Raw genomic sequence first — 17,266 nt, 5'->3', positions numbered from 1 at the left:
AGAAATGGTGGAAGGGACCCAAGAGGATCTGGATGGAGCATTGAGAGGGTCCCTTCCACATGTCCCCCATCAGCCCTTGTGCACGTTGATTGCAATTGGAGCTGTCAGCGCGCCCTCTTGGGGCAGGTGATGCACAAAGCTCTTGGCCAGCCTTGTCAGAAGATTCTCGTTCCTTGTGGGAGCTGGACTCTCCAGTCTCCATCCATGTGCTCATTTCCACATTTTTGGGATCCCTTCCTCTCAGTACCAACTCTAGTCTGGGATCTGGGCTTTTCTTGGGGATGGGCTTCAGCCAGAGCTCAGGTGGGATCCTCAGCCAGCACCTCAGCTGCCCCCCTGATGAGCAGGAAGCCCAGAAACATGTGGAGAGGCCAGACTAGAGTGAGGGTGAAATCCATCCATTAGGCATTGTACACATGGTTGGCGCAGAGGACGTCATTGGTCATTTAGTCCCCTCAGGGCGTCTCACACATGGGAACACGAGACCTAGAGACATGGATGCAATCAACTCACTGGGGCTTCTTCAGTCCGTGGGCTCCTGGGCCTGGCCTGGCTGTGCTGGTGGTTTCATCACTGGTCATCATTCAAGTTTCTGCCTTCCTGGGTCCAGGAAACGGGGAAATATATTACTGTCCGATCACTACCCGAACACCCCAAACAACGTCGCATTGTTTGAATGCCCCACGCAGGGGAGGGTCTTCCAAGGAGGGACAGGAGTTCTGCCAACAGTGCAGCTGGGACTCACTGTGCTGCAAAGCTGGCTTCTATTGGAACAAACGTCTGATTGAGCTGCCTCAGCTTCCCCAGGTTGATCAATTCCTGGATATGAAAGCAGAAATGGCCCAGATTCACACTAGGCCCCCACTTTTCCTCCATTCCCTCAGCTAAAAGAATTCATTACCAAATCCTCTCCTTTCATTTTTGGGAAAAAATACCCCGTACATTTACAGGATGGGGCAGAGTCGTGGCAGGCAGCGTTCAGCGCAGGCGTGATGCCCTACACCTACTACTCAGTCACACCGCACTACGAAACGTCCATTCTGAAAAACTGCACTACGGAAACGTCCATTCTGAAAACCCACACACTTGACTAGTGCGTGTTTGATGCTCCAGTTTTTTTTTTTAAAGATATGGAACGCTTCATGAATTTGCATGCCATTCTTGCACAGGGGCCATGCTCATCTTCTCTGTTTCGCTCCAGGTTTGGTATATGTGCTGCCGAAGCGAGCATGATGTTCCAATGTATTCATTGGGAATAATATGTGGTATGGGTGGAATCTGTAGCAAACATTTTTTTTTCTTTTTTAAAAAATAACAAATGACATCCTGTGGTCTCTCTTCTTTTTTTATTTTTATTTTTTTTCAACCCCAAGTACAATGCACACTGATAAAAACGATGTACGTTGCATGTATCTGTGATAATAGCCAAAGCCAAGGCAGTCTGAGGCATATTAACAACAGACTTATCTGTGGAGCAGAACCTTATGTAAGATGCATTTTCCTCTAGAGCCAAGCAGCGCAGAATTCACCTGCACGGCAGATAAGTGGCCCCTGGGCCCAAGTGCAACCCCGCACTGGGCCAGCGGCTGGGGGAATTTTCTCATCAATATAGTCGACACAAGGGTAAGATTTCCATTTAGCGCAACAGAAACTAACATGAAAATTGGTACTTGATGTTTTGCAGTCTGGATGTACTAATGTCACCTATGGAGCCCAAGATAATTTCAGTGACATCTTTCTTTCCCCTGGGAGGAGAAATGTGCTTTCTGCCAGTGTCCATCTGACAAACCTGGATAAACATTTACATGGCAGGTGGAGACAGTGTATAAAACTGTCCCCCCCACCCGACCCCAGCTAAAAAGATATAGGGCTAAATAATGATAGACCACTTGGTGGAAGCTGATGAGGTAACCTTGTTTCCTTCCTTCTGGGAGGCCAGGGGCTCCTTCGACTGTGGTGAACAAATGGATCCTGCAAGAAAGCCGGGCACCCTCATCTGTGTAGCTCTGTGAGCCTTGGGTTTGGCCTGGTTAGGGATGTGATGCTGTTCATCTGCAGCCCCGGCCCCCATCCAATCGCAACCCCTCCTCTGCGTCCCCAGATCCTACATCACACCCCCTGACCAGCAGCACCGTGGCTAGGGATTGGCTGTTTATTCTTCCGTGTGTCACTCCGCAGGTACTGATGGAGCCCTTCCCTAGGCTGCTGTCTGGCTCTCCCTCCCACTTCAGTTCTCCACTCCCCAGCATTCTCCAGCTTCTCTGCCTTCTCAGCTGTTCTACCATTGCTCTCTCCAGCAGCACAGCATCGCTCTCTTCTCAGAGCCTCCATGAAACCATCCAATCCAACTGCCTCCTCTGTTTGCCTTTTGCTCTTTATCCAGGCCTTTGGGGCTCCTCGGGAAAGTCAAGGAGGTGGAGTCAACATCCAACCTCAGCTGGAGACTCTGAGTTGTGCTATGCTGAACTTTTCCTCTTGGGGCCCCTCCATGGCATTTCCCCAAAGGTGCCTTCAAGCCTGGACCCTCAAGCCTTGGTCTATTTCTGCCTCCCCATGTCTCGAGGGGTCTTCCCCCCACCTCTCCCCGCCAACTTTCATACCTCAATGACTCTGTCACTTCTTGTCCTCTCAGATTATAGTTCTCGTCTTCCTTTGCTGGACTTTTCCTAGGAATGATCAGCATTTCTCCCTCCTCATTTTCACCACCTGCATGCCTCTAATCTTTTGACATTTGGTTTCCATTTCTTCCATTTTGTGAAAATGATATTTCTGAAGGACTCAGATGAGGCTGCGTGAGACTCAGTGGCTGTTCCTTAGGCGAGTGGCAGGGTTTGTCTCGTATGACCAACGTATCCTTCTTGTGGGAGAGAGAATAATGACCCTCCAAGGATATCCACGTTCTAACTCCTGGAACCTGTGAATGTGTTACCTTATATGGTAAAAAGGACTTCGTAGATGTGACCAAGTTAAGGATCTTGAGATGGGGAGATTATTCTGGATTATCTTGGTGGACCCAATGTCATCACAAGGGTCTTTATAAGGAAAAGAGGGAGGAGACAGGAGAGTCTAATTCCGGGAGGAGCTGTAACGACGGAAGCAGAGTGATGCCGGGCCACGAGCCAAGGAATGCTGGCAGCTTCTCGTAGCTAGAAAAGGCAAGGAATGGATTATCCCTTAGAGCCTTCAAAAGTAACACAGCTCTGCCAATACTTAATTTTAGCCTCATAAAGCCCATTTCATTTTCCTTCCCTCTAAGACTTTAAGAGAATAAATTTGTATTGCTTTAAGCCACTAAGTTTGTGGTAATTTGTTACAGCAGCAGTAAGAAATGAATACATTTCTCAAAATTCTCTTCTCCCTATATTGTCACATCTAAAGTGATGGAAACTTCCGCTTCTTCTGCTGGTCCTTTCAACCTGCTTCCTCCAAAATGGGAGGGTTTTAAGCCTCAGTTCTCTTCTCTTGCTGTGCATTTAGCATTTTCACAATGAGTATTTGTAGAATTAGTCTGTTTAATAATACCACTGTATTCGGCACATCTGGGGATACCTCCCTTCTTAGAGAATCTTCCTCCACCCACAGCCCCTGCTGGGTGGAGAGCAGGCCCCTGACCACCCCCCAGTTATAGCTGATTGGCACAGGAGTGTGCACCTCATCTAAGGGGAGCTCACTGGCCAGCTGACCTGGTGCAGAAAAGGAGAGCTGGACTGATCAGATGCCCTCTCTGGGGAATGTAAGTGATACCAAGTTTCAGTTCACGGTAGGCACTGGAGCGCAAAGACTGGCTGATTTCTGTCTGGGGTGGCAATAAAGGGCTGGATGAAGTTTAGGAAGGGAGGAAACTCACAGGTGGCTGATTGGAGGATGGGAAGCGGGTGGAGGTCGTCAGAGAAGCTGAGGAGCCACTCCACGGCGAGGAGAGAGTGTCTCTGTCTCGAAGTGGCTTTGGTTTTGCCTTTCACATGGCCTGGGAGTTTTTCATGTTTCTCTGAGACACTTTGTGCCTCACAGGATTCTTTTTTGTTTTGTTTTGTTTTGAAGAGTACATTCAAGTAGCTTTAATACATCTTTTTCCAGTTTTTAAAGTAAATTTATTTATTTATTTATTTATTTTTGGCTACGTTGGGTCTCCGTTGCTGCATGCGGGCTGTCTCTAGTCGTGGCAAGCGGGGGGTTACTCTTCATTACGGTGAGCCGTCTTCTAATTGCGGTGGCTTCTTTTTCTGTGGAGCTCGGTCTCTATCTAGGCAAGCAGGCTTCGTGGCACGTGGGCTTCAGTAGTTGTGGCACACAGGCTCAATAGTTGTGGTGCATGGTCTTAGCTGCTCTGCAGCATGTGGAATCTTCCCGGAAGAGGGCTCGATCCCGTGTCCCCTGCATTGGCAGGTGGATTCTTAACCACTGTGCCACCAGGGAAGTCCCAGGACTCCTTTTTGACTTGAGCTAGTTTGAGTGGATTTCTGTTCCTTACAATAAAAGATTCTCTGATTAGAATGATCTATGATTGTCCAGTTGCTCAAGACAGGAAACCTGGGGGTCACCTTGGACTCTCCTTGTCTTCTTTGTTGTCCTGGAGCCTGAATATATGAGAAGGAGGAGAACCTGGGACAGACCCTAAGAAATACGAACATTTAAGGAGGGAAAGAAGAATCTTCAATGGAGGAGGAGAAGGAGCAGTCAGAGAAATGGAAGGAAAACTAGGAATGCCTCCTGAAACATCCAGGGTGAACGGAGGGAGTGGTTAGAAGCACTAACTATCATCAGATCCGAAATCAACTTGTTTTTGTTTTGACGGGTGATAAAAAGTAAACAACTTTTTTGAAATACAGTATCTTAAAACTGAGATTTGGGGGAAGAGCATTTGGGTGAGGGAACACATAAGCCATCCTCCAGTGGAAGCCAAGGCAAGTTGTTTATTTATTTTTAAATTTTATTATTATTATTTTTAACATCTTTATTGGAGTATAATTGCTTTACATTGTTGTGTTCGTTGCTGCTGTATAACAAAGTGAATCAAGTATATGTATACATATATCCTCCCTCTTGCATATCCCTCCCACCCTCCCTATCCCACCCCTCGAGGTGGTCACAAAGCACCAAGCTGATCTCCCTGTGCTATGCGGCTGCTTCCCACTAGCTCTCTATTTTACATTTGGTAGTATATATAAGTCCATGCCACTCTCTCACTTCGTCCCAGCTTACCCTTCCACGTCCCCATGTCCTCTAGTCCATTCTCTATGTCTGTGTCTTTATTCCTGTCCTGCCCCTAGGTTCTTCATAACCATTAAAAAAAAAATTCCATATATATGTGTTAGCATACGGTATTTGTTTTTGCTCTTTCTGACTTACTTCACTCTCATGACAGTCTCTAGGTCCATCCACCTCACTACAAATAACTCAGTTTCCTTTCTTTTTATGGCTGAGTAATATTCCATTGTATATATGCCACATCTTCTTTATCCATTCATCTGTCGATGGACACTTAGGTTGCTTCCATGTCCTGGCTACTGTAAATAGAGCTGCAATGAACATTGTGGTACATGACTCTTTTTGAATTATGGTTTTCTCAGGGTATATGCCCAGTACTGGGATTGCTGGGTCATATGGTAGTTCTATTTGTAGTTTTTTAAGGAACCTCCATACTGTTCTCCATAGTGGCTGCATCAATTTACATTCCCACCAACAGTGCAAGAGGGTTCCCTTTTTTCCACACCCTCTCCAGCATTTACTGTTTGTAGATTTTTTGATGAAGTCCATTCTGACTGGTGTGAGGTGATATCTCATTGTAGTTTTGATTTGCATTTCTCTAATGATTAATGATGTTGAGCATTCTTTCATGTGTTTGTTGGCAATCTGTATATCTTCTTTGGAGAAATGTCTATTTAGGTCTTCTTCCCATTTTTGGATTGGGTTGTTTGTTTTTTTGATATTGAGCTGCATGAGCTGCTTGTATATTTTGGAGATTAAGCCTTTGTCAGTTGCTTCATTTGCAAATACTTTCTCCTGTTCTGAGAGTTCTCTTTCATTTTGCTTATGGTTTCCTTTGCTGTGCAAAGCTTTTCAGTATCATTAGGTCCCATTTGTTTATTTTTGTTTTTATTTCCATTTCTCTAGGAGGTGGGTCAAAAAGGATCTCGCTGTGATTTATGTCATAGAGTGTTCTGCCTATGTTTTCCTCTAAGAGATTTTTTTTTTTTTTTTTTTGAGGTACGCGGGCCTTTCACTGTTGTGGCCTCTCCCGTTGTGTAGCACAGGCTCTGGACGTGCAGGCTTAGCCGCCATGGCTCACGGGCCTAGCCACTCCGTGGCATGTGGGATCTTCCAGGACCGGGGCATGAACCCGTGTTCCCTGCATCGGCAGGCGGACTCTCAATCACTGTGCCACCAGGGAAGCCCAGATTTGGATTCCTTTTATTTCTCTTTCTTCTCTGATTGTTGTGGCTAAAACTTCCAAAACAATGTTGAATAATGGTGGTGAGAGTGGGCAACCTTGTCTTGTTCCTGATCTTAGTGGAAATGGTTTCAGTTTTTCACTGTTGAGGACGATGTTGGCTGTGGGTTTGTCATATATGGCCTTTATTATGTTGAGGACAGTTCCCTCTATGCCTACTTTCTGCAGGGTTTTTATCATAAATGGATGTTGAATTTTGTTGGAAGATTTTTCTGTATCTATTGAGATGATCATATGGTTTTTATTCTTCAGTTTGTTTATATGGTGTATCACATTGATTGATTTGTGTATATTGAAGAATCCTTGCATTCCTGGAATAAACCTCGCTTGATCATGGTGTATGATCCTTTTAATGTGCTGTTGGAGTATGTTTACTAGTATTTTGTTGAGGATTTTTTCATGTCTGTTCATCAGTGATATTGGTGTGTAGTTTTCTTTTTTTGTGCCATCTTTGGTTTTGGTATCAGGGTGATAGAATGAGTTTGGGAGTGTTCCTCCCTCTGCTATATTTTGGAAGAATTTGAGAAGGATAGGTGTTAGCTCTTCTCTAAATGTTTGATAGAATTTGCCATTTTGTGTGCCCATTTGGTCCTGGGCTTTTGTTTGTTGGAAGGTTTTTAATCACAGTCTCAATTTCAGTGCTTGGATTGGTCTGTTCATATTTTCTATTTCTTCCTGGTTCAGTCTTGGAAGGTTGTACTTTTCTAAGAATTTGTCCATTTCTTCCATTTTATTGTTGTCCATTTTATTGGCATAGAGTTGCTTGTAGTAATCTCTCATGATCCTTTGTATTTCTGCAGTGTCAGTTGTTACTTCTCCTTTTTCATTTCTAATTCTGTTGATTTGAGTCTTCTCCCGTTTTTTCTTGATGAGTCTGGCTAATGGTTTATCAATTTTGTTTATCTTCTCAACGAACCAGTTCTTAGTTTTATTGATCTTTGCTATCATTTCCTTCATTTCTTTTTCATTTATTTCTGATCTGATTTTTATGATTTCTTTCCTCTGCTAACTTTGGGGTTTTTTTGTTCTTCTTTCTGTAATTGTTTTAGGTATAAGGTTAGGTTGTTTATTTGAGATGTTTCTTATTTCTTGAGGTAGGATTGTATTACTATAGACTTCCCTCTTAGATCTGCTTTTGCTGCATCCCATAGGTTTTGGGTTGTCATGTTTTCATTGTCATTTGTTTGTAGATCCTTTTTGATTTCCTCTTTGATTTATTTGGTGATCTCTTTGTTATGTAGTAACATATTGTTTAGCCTCCATGTGTTTGTATGTTTTACAGTTTTTTTCCCTGTAATTGATATCTAGTCTCATAGCGTTGCTGTTGGAAAAGATGCTTGATATGATTTCAATTTTCTTAAATTTACCAAGGCTTGATTTATGACCCAAGATTTGATGTATCCTGGAGAATGTTCCATGAGCACTTGAGAAAAAAGTATATTCTATTGTTTTTGGATGGAATATCCTATAAATATCAATTAAATCCATCATTTAAAGCTTGTGTTTCTGTATTTATTTTCATTTTGGATGATCTGTCCATTGGTGAAAGTGGGGTGTAAAAATCCCCTACTATTATTGTGTTACTGTCGATTTCCCCTTTTATGACTGTTAGCATTTGCCTTATGTATTGAGGTGTTCTTATGCTGGGTGCATATATATTTACAATTGTTATATCTTCTTCTTGGATTGATCCCTTGATCATTATGTAGTGTCCTTCTTTGTCTCTTGTAATTGTCTTTATTTTAAAGTCCATTTTGTCTGATATGAGAATTGCTACTCCAGCTTTCTTTTGGTTTCCATTTGCATGGAATATCTTTTCCCATCCCCTCACTTGCAGTCTGTATGTGTCCCTAGGTCTGCAGTGGGTCTCTTGTAGGCAGCATATATATGGGTCTTGTTTTTGTATCCATTCAGCCAGTCTGTGTCTTTTGGTGGGAGCATTTAATCCATTTACACTTAAGGTAATTATTGATATGTATGTTCCTATTACCATTTTCTTAATTGTTTTGGATTTGTAATTGTAGGTCTTTTCATTCTCTTGTGTTTCCTTCCTAGAGAAGTTCCTTTAACATTTGTTGTAAAGCTGGTCTGGTGGTGCTGAATTCTCTTAGCTTTTGCTTGTCTGGAAAGGTTTTAATTTCTCCATCATATCTGAATGAGATCCTTGCTGGGTAGAGTATTCTTGGTTGTAGGTTTTTCCCTTTCATCACTTTAAATATGTCCTGCCACACCCTTCTGCCTTGCAGAGTTTCTGCTGAAAGATCCAGCTGTTAACCTTATGGGGGTCCCCTTGTATGTTATTTGTTGCTTTTCCCTTGCTGCTTTCAATATTTTTTCTTTGTATTTTATTTTTGATAGTTTGATTAGTATGTGTCTTGGCGTGTTTCTCCTTGGATTTATCCTGTATGGGACTCTCTGCACTTCCTGGACTTGATTGACTATTTCCTTTCCCATATTAGGGAAGTTTCCAACTGTAGTCTCTTCAAATATTTTCTTAGTCCCTTTCTTTTTCTCTTCTTCTGAGACCCACATAATTCAAATGTTTTTGCATTTTCTGTTGCCCCAGAGGTCTCTGAGACTGTCTCAATTCTCTTCATTCTTTTTTCTTTATTCTGCTCCTTGGCAGTTCTTTCCACTATTTTATCTTCCAGGTCACTTATCCGTTCTTCTGCCTCAGTTATTCGTCTATTGATTCCTTCTAGAGAAGTTTTAATTTCATTTACTGTGTTATTCATCATTGTTTGTTTGCTCTTTAGTTATTCTAGGTCCTTATTAATCCTTTCTTATATTTTCTCCATTCTATTTCCAAGATTTTGGATCATCTTTACTATCATTACTCTGAACTCTTTTTCAAGTAGACTGCCTATTTCCTCTTCATTTGTTTGGTCTGGTGGGTTTTTACCTTGCTCCTTTATCTGCTGCGTATTTCTCCGTCTTCCCATTTTGCTTAACTTACTGTTTTTCAGGTCTCCTTTTCGCAGGCTGCAGGTTCGTAGTTCCTGTGGTTTTTGGTGTCTGCCCCCAGTCAGTAAGGTTTTTTCAGTGGATTGTGTAGGCTTCCTGGTAGAGGGGACTGGTGCCTGTGTTCTGGTGGATGAGGCTGGATCTCTTCTTTCTGGTGGGCAGTACCACATCCGTTACTGTGTTTTGGGGTGTCCGTGAACTTAGTATGGTTTTAGGCAGCCTCTCTGTTAATGGGTGGGGTTGTATTCTTGTCTTGCTAGTTGTTTGGCATCGGGTGTCCAGCACTGGAGCTTGCTGGTCCTTGAGTGGAGCTGGGTCTTCACGTTGAGAAGGAAATCTCTGGCAGAGCTCTTGCTGATTGATAGTACATGGGGCCGAGAGGTCTCTGGTGGACCAATGTCCTGAACTCGGCTCTCCCACCTCAGAGGCTCCAGCCTGACAGCTGGCTGGAGCACCAAGACCCTGTCAGTCACACGACTTTTTGGAAATCTGAGGTCTTCTGCCAGTGTTCAGTAAGTGTTGTGTAGGAGTTGTTCCACATGTAGATGTATTTTTGATGTATTTGTGGGGAGGAAGGTGATCTCCACGTCTTATCCTCTGCCACCATGAAGGTGCTCTCTCTTCACACTATTCAGTTTTGAAGTGTTCCATACTCACAGATCAATCAAGGAAAAGCTTGAGGGCAGATTTAGGGAAATCTTCCATTACTTTTGTTGCTAAAGGATCCACATTTCATCTGGCAAGGACCTAAATCTGGCCACCTCACTTCAGGCCTAGCCCATCCACCTTTTTTCCTTTTGTGCTTAGTCTGTTTCACTTGCTCATACCGGCCCCTGTGCAGAGGCCTTGCCCCCGGCCCTTCAGACCAGAGTTCCTCGTGAAATGGCTGAGCCGACACCTCAGCTCGGGATGTGCACTGAAGCTCCTCACAGGACACTCAACTCAAGATGTGTGTATTCACTTTTATCTTTTGAAATTAATCAATAGACAGCACACATGCCTGGCACTTTTTTCCTTTGTGCTTAGCCTAGTTTCACTTGCTCATAGGGTACTGCATGCGGTGGCCTTCTTCCCGGCAATTCATACAAGAGTTCCTAGCATGAAATGGGCAAGTCGTTTATTAATGCCAGCTGCAAAATACATACAGGGACAAGAAGTGAGTGATGAGGATTTCAACTAGATCTGACCTTGAGCTCCTCAAGGTCAAGGCATGTGTCTTATTCACCAACCTATTTGCAGACTTAGCTCCTGGCATTCGTTCATTCTTGCTACAATCTTTGTCACACATTTAGGTCTCAGGAACATAGTAGGCATTCAGTTGGACAAATTAAGCTCTTTTTACATCATGTTCTGAAAATTGTGCATCTAAAAAACTCCAGGGCTTCCCTGGTGGCGCAGTGGTTGAGAGTCTGCCTGCCGATGCAGGGGACCTGGGTTCGTGCCCCAGTCTGGGAAGATCCCACATGCCGTGCAGCGGCTGGGCCCGTGAGCCATGGCCGCTGAGCCTGCACGTCCGGAGCCTGTGCTCCGCAATGGGAGAGGCCACAACAGTGAGAGGCCCACGTACTGAAAAAAAAATAAAATAAAAAAAAAAAAAATAAAAAACTCCAGACTTTCCTAGCTGACAATTTTAGCTGCCAGAATGCAGGGGATGAAAACACAGTTTGTTTAGAAGTAAAGATATTTTCCACTTGTCATGGAAGGAATCCAGATTTTGAGTAAGTATTGAATTGTGTGATAATGAAAATATTTAATGAAAAAGAATTTGTTGTTTGCATGGATGGATCCATGCAACTAAAATTGTTAATACAGAGATACTCCTCACTGAACATTTTAAGGATAAGGGCCTCCCCGACATTGGGCTGGACATGCCCCTGAGTGAAGGGGATGCCCTGGATCTTCCAGTGTATCACTCTGAAGTCACAGTGGTCCACGTGGTGTCCTTTGTCCCATCAAATGAAATTCAACATGGACCCTTGGCAGTAGAAAATAAACTCCTACCTCTGTGACTCGTTTTGGGAAAAAGAAAAGAGGAACTGTATAATCAAATGTGCTCTTTTGGAGATTCTGGGAGCAGCAGGACAGAAACCTGTGGGTAGCATGTTTAGGTTGGGTTGAAAACACACTGGAGTGTTTCTGTGTCCATAAGAAGCCGTCTAGGTTGGCTGCAGCCTGGCTTTGTGGTAGCTGATTAGAATGCAAAGCAGTCTCACAGGCTTGTTCCTGGAGCTTGTTCCTGGTGTCTCACCTCTGTCCCCGCAACTCTGCCTAGGCCCATTCCTAAGTGTGAAAGTTCTGATTGTTATCTTGGTTACAGAATCCCATTCCTTGTCTGTTTTCTTTGCCCTTATCCTCACATTTCTTTGAATGTCCTTTCATGGGACGCCTTGATCTGCTCCCAGAGAAATGCAATTATCAGAAATCAACCTCTCTCACCCATTTCTGCCCTAAGCAGCTTTCGCCCACTGGTGAATTTCACATTGTATTGAGAAAGTCAGCAACTAATACTAATAATAATAAAATATGTTTGTATTTCTTAGATGACTTTTTCCACTGGGGACTCACTGGTGAGAGCTAGGTGCTGAGCAGAGTGAGTGTGTATATGAGCTGGAAATGGAGAGCAAGAAAGAGACCTGGCCAGCTGAAGCTTTTTCTTGACAGCTAATTTACATTTTTTTGGTATCAAGGGGTCTGTGCCAGTAATTGGCATGCAGATTGTGTCTGATGGGCCTGTTATACTGAATAAAGGAATCTGCTAGTTAGAATAAGCCAACCCCAGGCTGATGGATGGGGCATAAGGAGGTCATTGCAAAAGAGAAATTGTGTCTGTGTGTGTGTCCCTGTTCGTGCGTGTGTTTCACAAGAATTTCTACCCCCTCCCCTCTCCCTCTTTGTCCAGCAAACTCTAATCTTTCATATTGCATTGAGACAAATGTTGCTCCATTTCTCTCCCTCTCTCTGTTTTTCCCTTGAAGGGATATTTGATGGAACCCACTCCAGGTTTTAATAAAATGCGGGGGCAAAGGAGAAATTAAAGCAGTGTCATGGTTTGTTAGCAGCCCAGGATCTTCCAGGATGGGCCCAGGCTACAAATTACGCTCTGGAATTAATTGGCAGAAGGTAGTTCTCCTGTCCATCATTCTTAATCCAAAGGTGTGGGTGGAAGCAGCTGTGGGACATCAACAGGAAAACGTGTGCTCTTATCTATTTCCCCTTTGCTCTAAGTTACTGGTGTGATTAGGCAGCTGTTTTCTGGACCCTCACCACATACCTCGATTAGGTAGGAGTTGTGCTATTTGTTGTTACCTCTTGGGTTAGCTGGGTGATCCTAGGCACCCTCCTAAGCAGGGTGCTTTCAGTCCGGGTACCTGCTACGGGTCATCAGGGTCCATATCTGGGCTTCCCATAGCCCTGGGAGACTGAAAGACCATATAGCTTCCTTTTCTAAAGCTCTATAAAAACTAAAAGCCCTACAGAGTTAACTCTTATTAATACAATATATGTTTGTTCGATAGACTACTATGTTTGGGGTAAGACTTAAAGAAATATAAAAACATAGGAAGAATCAGCTTCTGTTTACCCATCCCTGGTTCCTCCTCCCAGATTGGAATAGATGATATTGACTCTTGCTTGCCTTGTCTGGGACATGCATTTAGACAACTAGGGAAGTTTCACGCTCTCAGCCAGCAGTTAGCTTCCCCTAAGAGGCTGGTTCCCCACCTCTATGCTCTGTAGGCCTGAGTCTGTCTTTCCTGGCACAAAAGGGAAGAATTCCTGTATGGCGAGCCCAGAAATCCTTAGGATGAACCTTTCCCAACTAGAAAGGAGGAATTTTCATCTGTCTAGCTCCTCCTATCTGAATACAAAACTTGAGTTTATCAAGTTTGTTGAGTGAGTTTTTAAACTCCTATTAACAGTATTTATGGTCCTCCTTACTGTTTGGGGGTCTTATATCTAACAGGACTTCTGACAATGTGTGTGAGGCTTTTCAAAAGACTGTAAAAACACATTCAAGCAAAACATTGTATTTTTAAAAGAGAAATAGTTGAATCCCTCTTAGAAAATTTTTTGCTTTCTCATTAGAAAAATTCAGTTGTGTCACTGAGCAGACATCAGCAAGGGTTCTCAAACCCTTCGTATTCTGAACTGATACAGTAGGGTCCCATTGGGTTATCTTTTCCGGCCATGTCTTCCCCCAAGGCTGACTTAACAGGTGAATGCACAAGGGTTAGAGGGTCAAACCATCTTTGACTCAGCCCTACCCTTTTGCTTGGCTCTGCAAGCAAATATATATATATATATATCTTGCTAACCCCTAAGGGTGGGCCAGTGTCTCCCAATCCTTTTTTTACCTCCAACAGCCTGTAGAAAAGTGTTCTGTCCACAAGCGGTACTGGAGGGAAAGTGGAATGAGGAGGGAGGTAGAGGAAGAACAGTGACGGGAGGCTAAGGAGCAGGAGGGAGGGAGGGAGGGAGGTGAGCATGAAAAGAAGGGAATGGAAGCGGGAGAAGACGTCCAGAGATGAGAGCAGAGGGGAGGGAGCTGGAGGGCCACCGCCCAAACCCCATGCTGTCAGGGAGCTTCCACGGTTCCAGGGCATTGCTGCTGCGCCACCTACAGGCCTGGCGGTCAAACAGAGGCAGGAATTGTCTCCACCCATATTTCTTTGAACTCTGCACAGGCCCTACCTAATGCCTTCCCCCGGCGAGGAGAGACCTCCATCCCTTCTGCCAAGTGTACCAGAGGGTCTTTTATTGGCCGCTGATGCAGGTGGTACTCTGTGTTTCTCTCAGACACATCAGTATGTGTGAGTTTTTGCTTCACAGAGGATTTTTTTGGTGGCCGGAGAGGGTAAAAAGGAAGAGGAGGAAGTGAGGTGGGTGGTATGGTGTCTGCTGGAGGTTCAGCTTGGTGGGCTGAGTCCCTGGAGGACACAGAGGTCCCTGCTAGCACCCATGTTTCTCAGGTTGCCCAGGCCCGGGAGTGGGGTGTTCTAGGAGTTGGTAGGGCCACTTGGTGAGACTCTGGGTGCTGGCAGAGCTGCTTTGAGACCCAGGTGATGAGGTGAAGCACAGAGCTGGGGAGACCACTTCCCCACTTCTGTGGAGGGTCTAGCACCATGAGGGCACCTGAGGATGGTGGCTTTGGGAGCATCCGTCACAGCACATGTGGCACAGATGGAGGCATCCCTCCATGGGCTGGTGGAGCTGAGGCTCCTGCAAACAGCTTTAAGGGAGGGGGATACAGACAAATAAGATGTGGGGTCCAGAGGAAGGAAAGGCTGATGTCTGGTGGCAGCTGCATAGATCAGCTGTGAGTACATGGCAGGCTCCCCTTTGAGGACTTCCAGAAATAACGGTGTGTTCCAGGTCTGTCTGGGAGTCCTGCTATTTTGTAAGAGGGACTATTAAGCCCACACCCGAGGCCAAAGTTGACTTTCTAAGTTCTGAATTTCTAATTTGGGCCACCTTCCCAAATGAAAGAGAAAAGAAAAGAAAAAAGAAAAGAAAAGAAAAGGAGAGAAAAGGCTGCAGCTATTGGGAACAGGCCCCAAGAGCTGCAAGTATGGGTTTTCTTCTAACGAGGCACCTTCCAGCAGGGCTGCTGTGGGCACTGCCTCTCTCTGCTCCTCTGGAGGACGGACTGTCTCCATTTTATACTCCAGCCTTGCCTCTGGACAGGGAGGCTCCTTCTTAAAACTCCCATCCCCTTGTGTTCTCGGAACATTAAAAACCTTACACGAAGCTCTTGAGGGTTCAGGTGGGCTTCATGTTATGCTCTGTTGATATTTCTTCCTGCTCCTCTTCATTCTTCTGCCTGCCATGAGTTTTGGCAACTCTGGACAGGGCCAAGGCCAACCAATGAGAATTAGAGAAACCTTTGTGTAACCTTTGTGTAAATGATAAAAAAAGTGCCCTTTCCTTGGGAGACTAGCCCCATGCAGGGTGCATAGTGCGCTGACCGAATCACAGGCTGAATTTGAGCCCCTACTCACCTCCTTGTCCAGGTGCCCTGTACAGAACATACTAGAAAGGGGGCTGGCCTCTTTCACCTTCTCGCTTTTCAACGGTGCTACCATCATCATGTGATCACATGCTTCATTTTTAGTATCATTTTCTTATTGCCTACTTTGAGTTTTGTTGATTTCTACCAAAAATTATCTTCGTGTTCTCCTTAAGCTTGTATGCACTCTTAAAGTGTTGCTCCCTGAGGATTTGAGTTTGTTACTGTGTCAGCTGTGTGGCCAGTCAGGTTTTAATTGAGAAAACAAAGTCATTTTAGTTATTGTGACAGAAGGATTTTATTGTAGGAAATTGTTTAAGCAGGTGGTAGAGTTGCTGAGAAGACAAACAGTGGATGGATAAAACAACCCAGACATTAGCAGTGGCAGGGGGCTGCTCCCTCCCTGCATGGGAGAGATGAAGCAAGAAGGTAGTGGTACCAGGGCAACAAAAGCCAACAAGCCAAAGATGGGAGCATGGAAAGATAGACACTCTTGGTTCCTCGATGGCCACATTATGCTGTCAAACCAACCCTAGGATCACCCTCTTCTCATTTTCTTGTTAGCAAGTAATGAATGTCTGTATTTGTTTGAATCTGTTAGATTTTCTGTTACTCATAGCTGAATACATCTGATGTAATATTCATCCAATTCAAAATAATCTATGTTAATAGTTGCATTACATTAAATGCAATAACTGCATTTATATTCAATGAGCCCTTTGAAGCAATAGCTACCTGGTTGAGGCCACAGTGACCTCCAGGCCTGGCCTGTGGGTGCAGTTGCCCCTCCAGGCCCGCAGGGGCAAATTGGAGGTGCCAGTCAGTGATGGAAGCAGAGCTGTGGGTGAAGAACACTGGGATTCAGTTCTAGGGTCTCCCACCAGTCGCCACTATTGTGTGGTTCATTCAAAGGGGTAAGCCTCCGTGCACCTGCCAGGGGTCCTGGAGGAAGTAATTTCCATTTCCTAGGGCAAGCAAAGAGGCAGGGCTTCCTGATTGGCTCACACAATATAAATGTACATTTATAGTATTTATCCTGGAAGCTACCCTGAGTCTGGAACTCAACAATGCACTCAAAGATTTTCTTACCTTTCTCCTGGGTTCTGTGATCTCAGGGTGGTGAGTTAATGAAAAAAAAAAAAAGATTCCTTGTGGCAAGGCCTCTTTGTCTGTCCCTTTACTGTTGATTTTCAGTCTGAGGTGAGTTTTGCTTGTTTATCGTGAGCAGCAGTGGGAAAGTGTAACTAAGAGCTGTCTAACAGTGGGTTAATTTTTTTTTTTTTTTTTTTGCGGTACGCGGGCCTCTCACTGTTGTAGTCTCTCCCGTTGCGGAGCACAGGCTCTGGACACGCAAGCTCAGCGGCCATGGCTCACGGGCCCAGCCGCTCCACAGCATGTGGGATCTTCCCGGACCGGGGCATGAACCCGTGTCCCCTGCATCGGCAGGCGGACTCTCAACCACTGAGCCACCAGGGAAGCCCACAGTGGGTTAATTTTACCCACCAGTTTTGTGGCACATAAGCTAGGCTCAAACACTCCACATGCTGGTGGAAATTGGTCTTACAGCAACCAGAGAGTAAACACTTTTGGACAGGTTTTGTCTTTTCCTTCCATTTTGTGTGTTATAAAACTTACTATATTTTGTGTTAAATCATTTTACAACCACTTTTACATCTTACTATTACACAGTACAAATGTTCTCAAGTTGATATAATTTTTCTTCTTCTTCTTCTTCATCATAATCATCGTCATCATCATTGCAAAATGTGTATAGGGCTTACTGTCTGCGAGGCACTGATCTAAGCACTTTACAAAACCTAACTCATGTTAATCCTCATGACAACCCT

General features: G+C 44.5%; 1 non-coding gene across 1 annotated transcript; it reads right to left on the bottom strand.

Moving 5' to 3' along the window:
* Positions 1-1,124: 1,124 nt before the first annotated feature.
* On the bottom strand, positions 1,125-1,231 carry LOC132491529 (U6 spliceosomal RNA). Its single transcript, XR_009532737.1, has one exon. It is a non-coding gene; the product is annotated as a U6 spliceosomal RNA (small nuclear RNA).
* Positions 1,232-17,266: the final 16,035 nt, after the last annotated feature.

This window comes from Mesoplodon densirostris, chromosome 5 (assembly GCF_025265405.1).
Source record: "Mesoplodon densirostris isolate mMesDen1 chromosome 5, mMesDen1 primary haplotype, whole genome shotgun sequence".
Taxonomy (NCBI): Eukaryota; Metazoa; Chordata; class Mammalia; order Artiodactyla; family Ziphiidae; genus Mesoplodon; species Mesoplodon densirostris.
The sequence above is the reverse complement of the archived record's forward strand: the minus strand, read 5'-3'. Positions and strand labels throughout refer to the sequence as shown.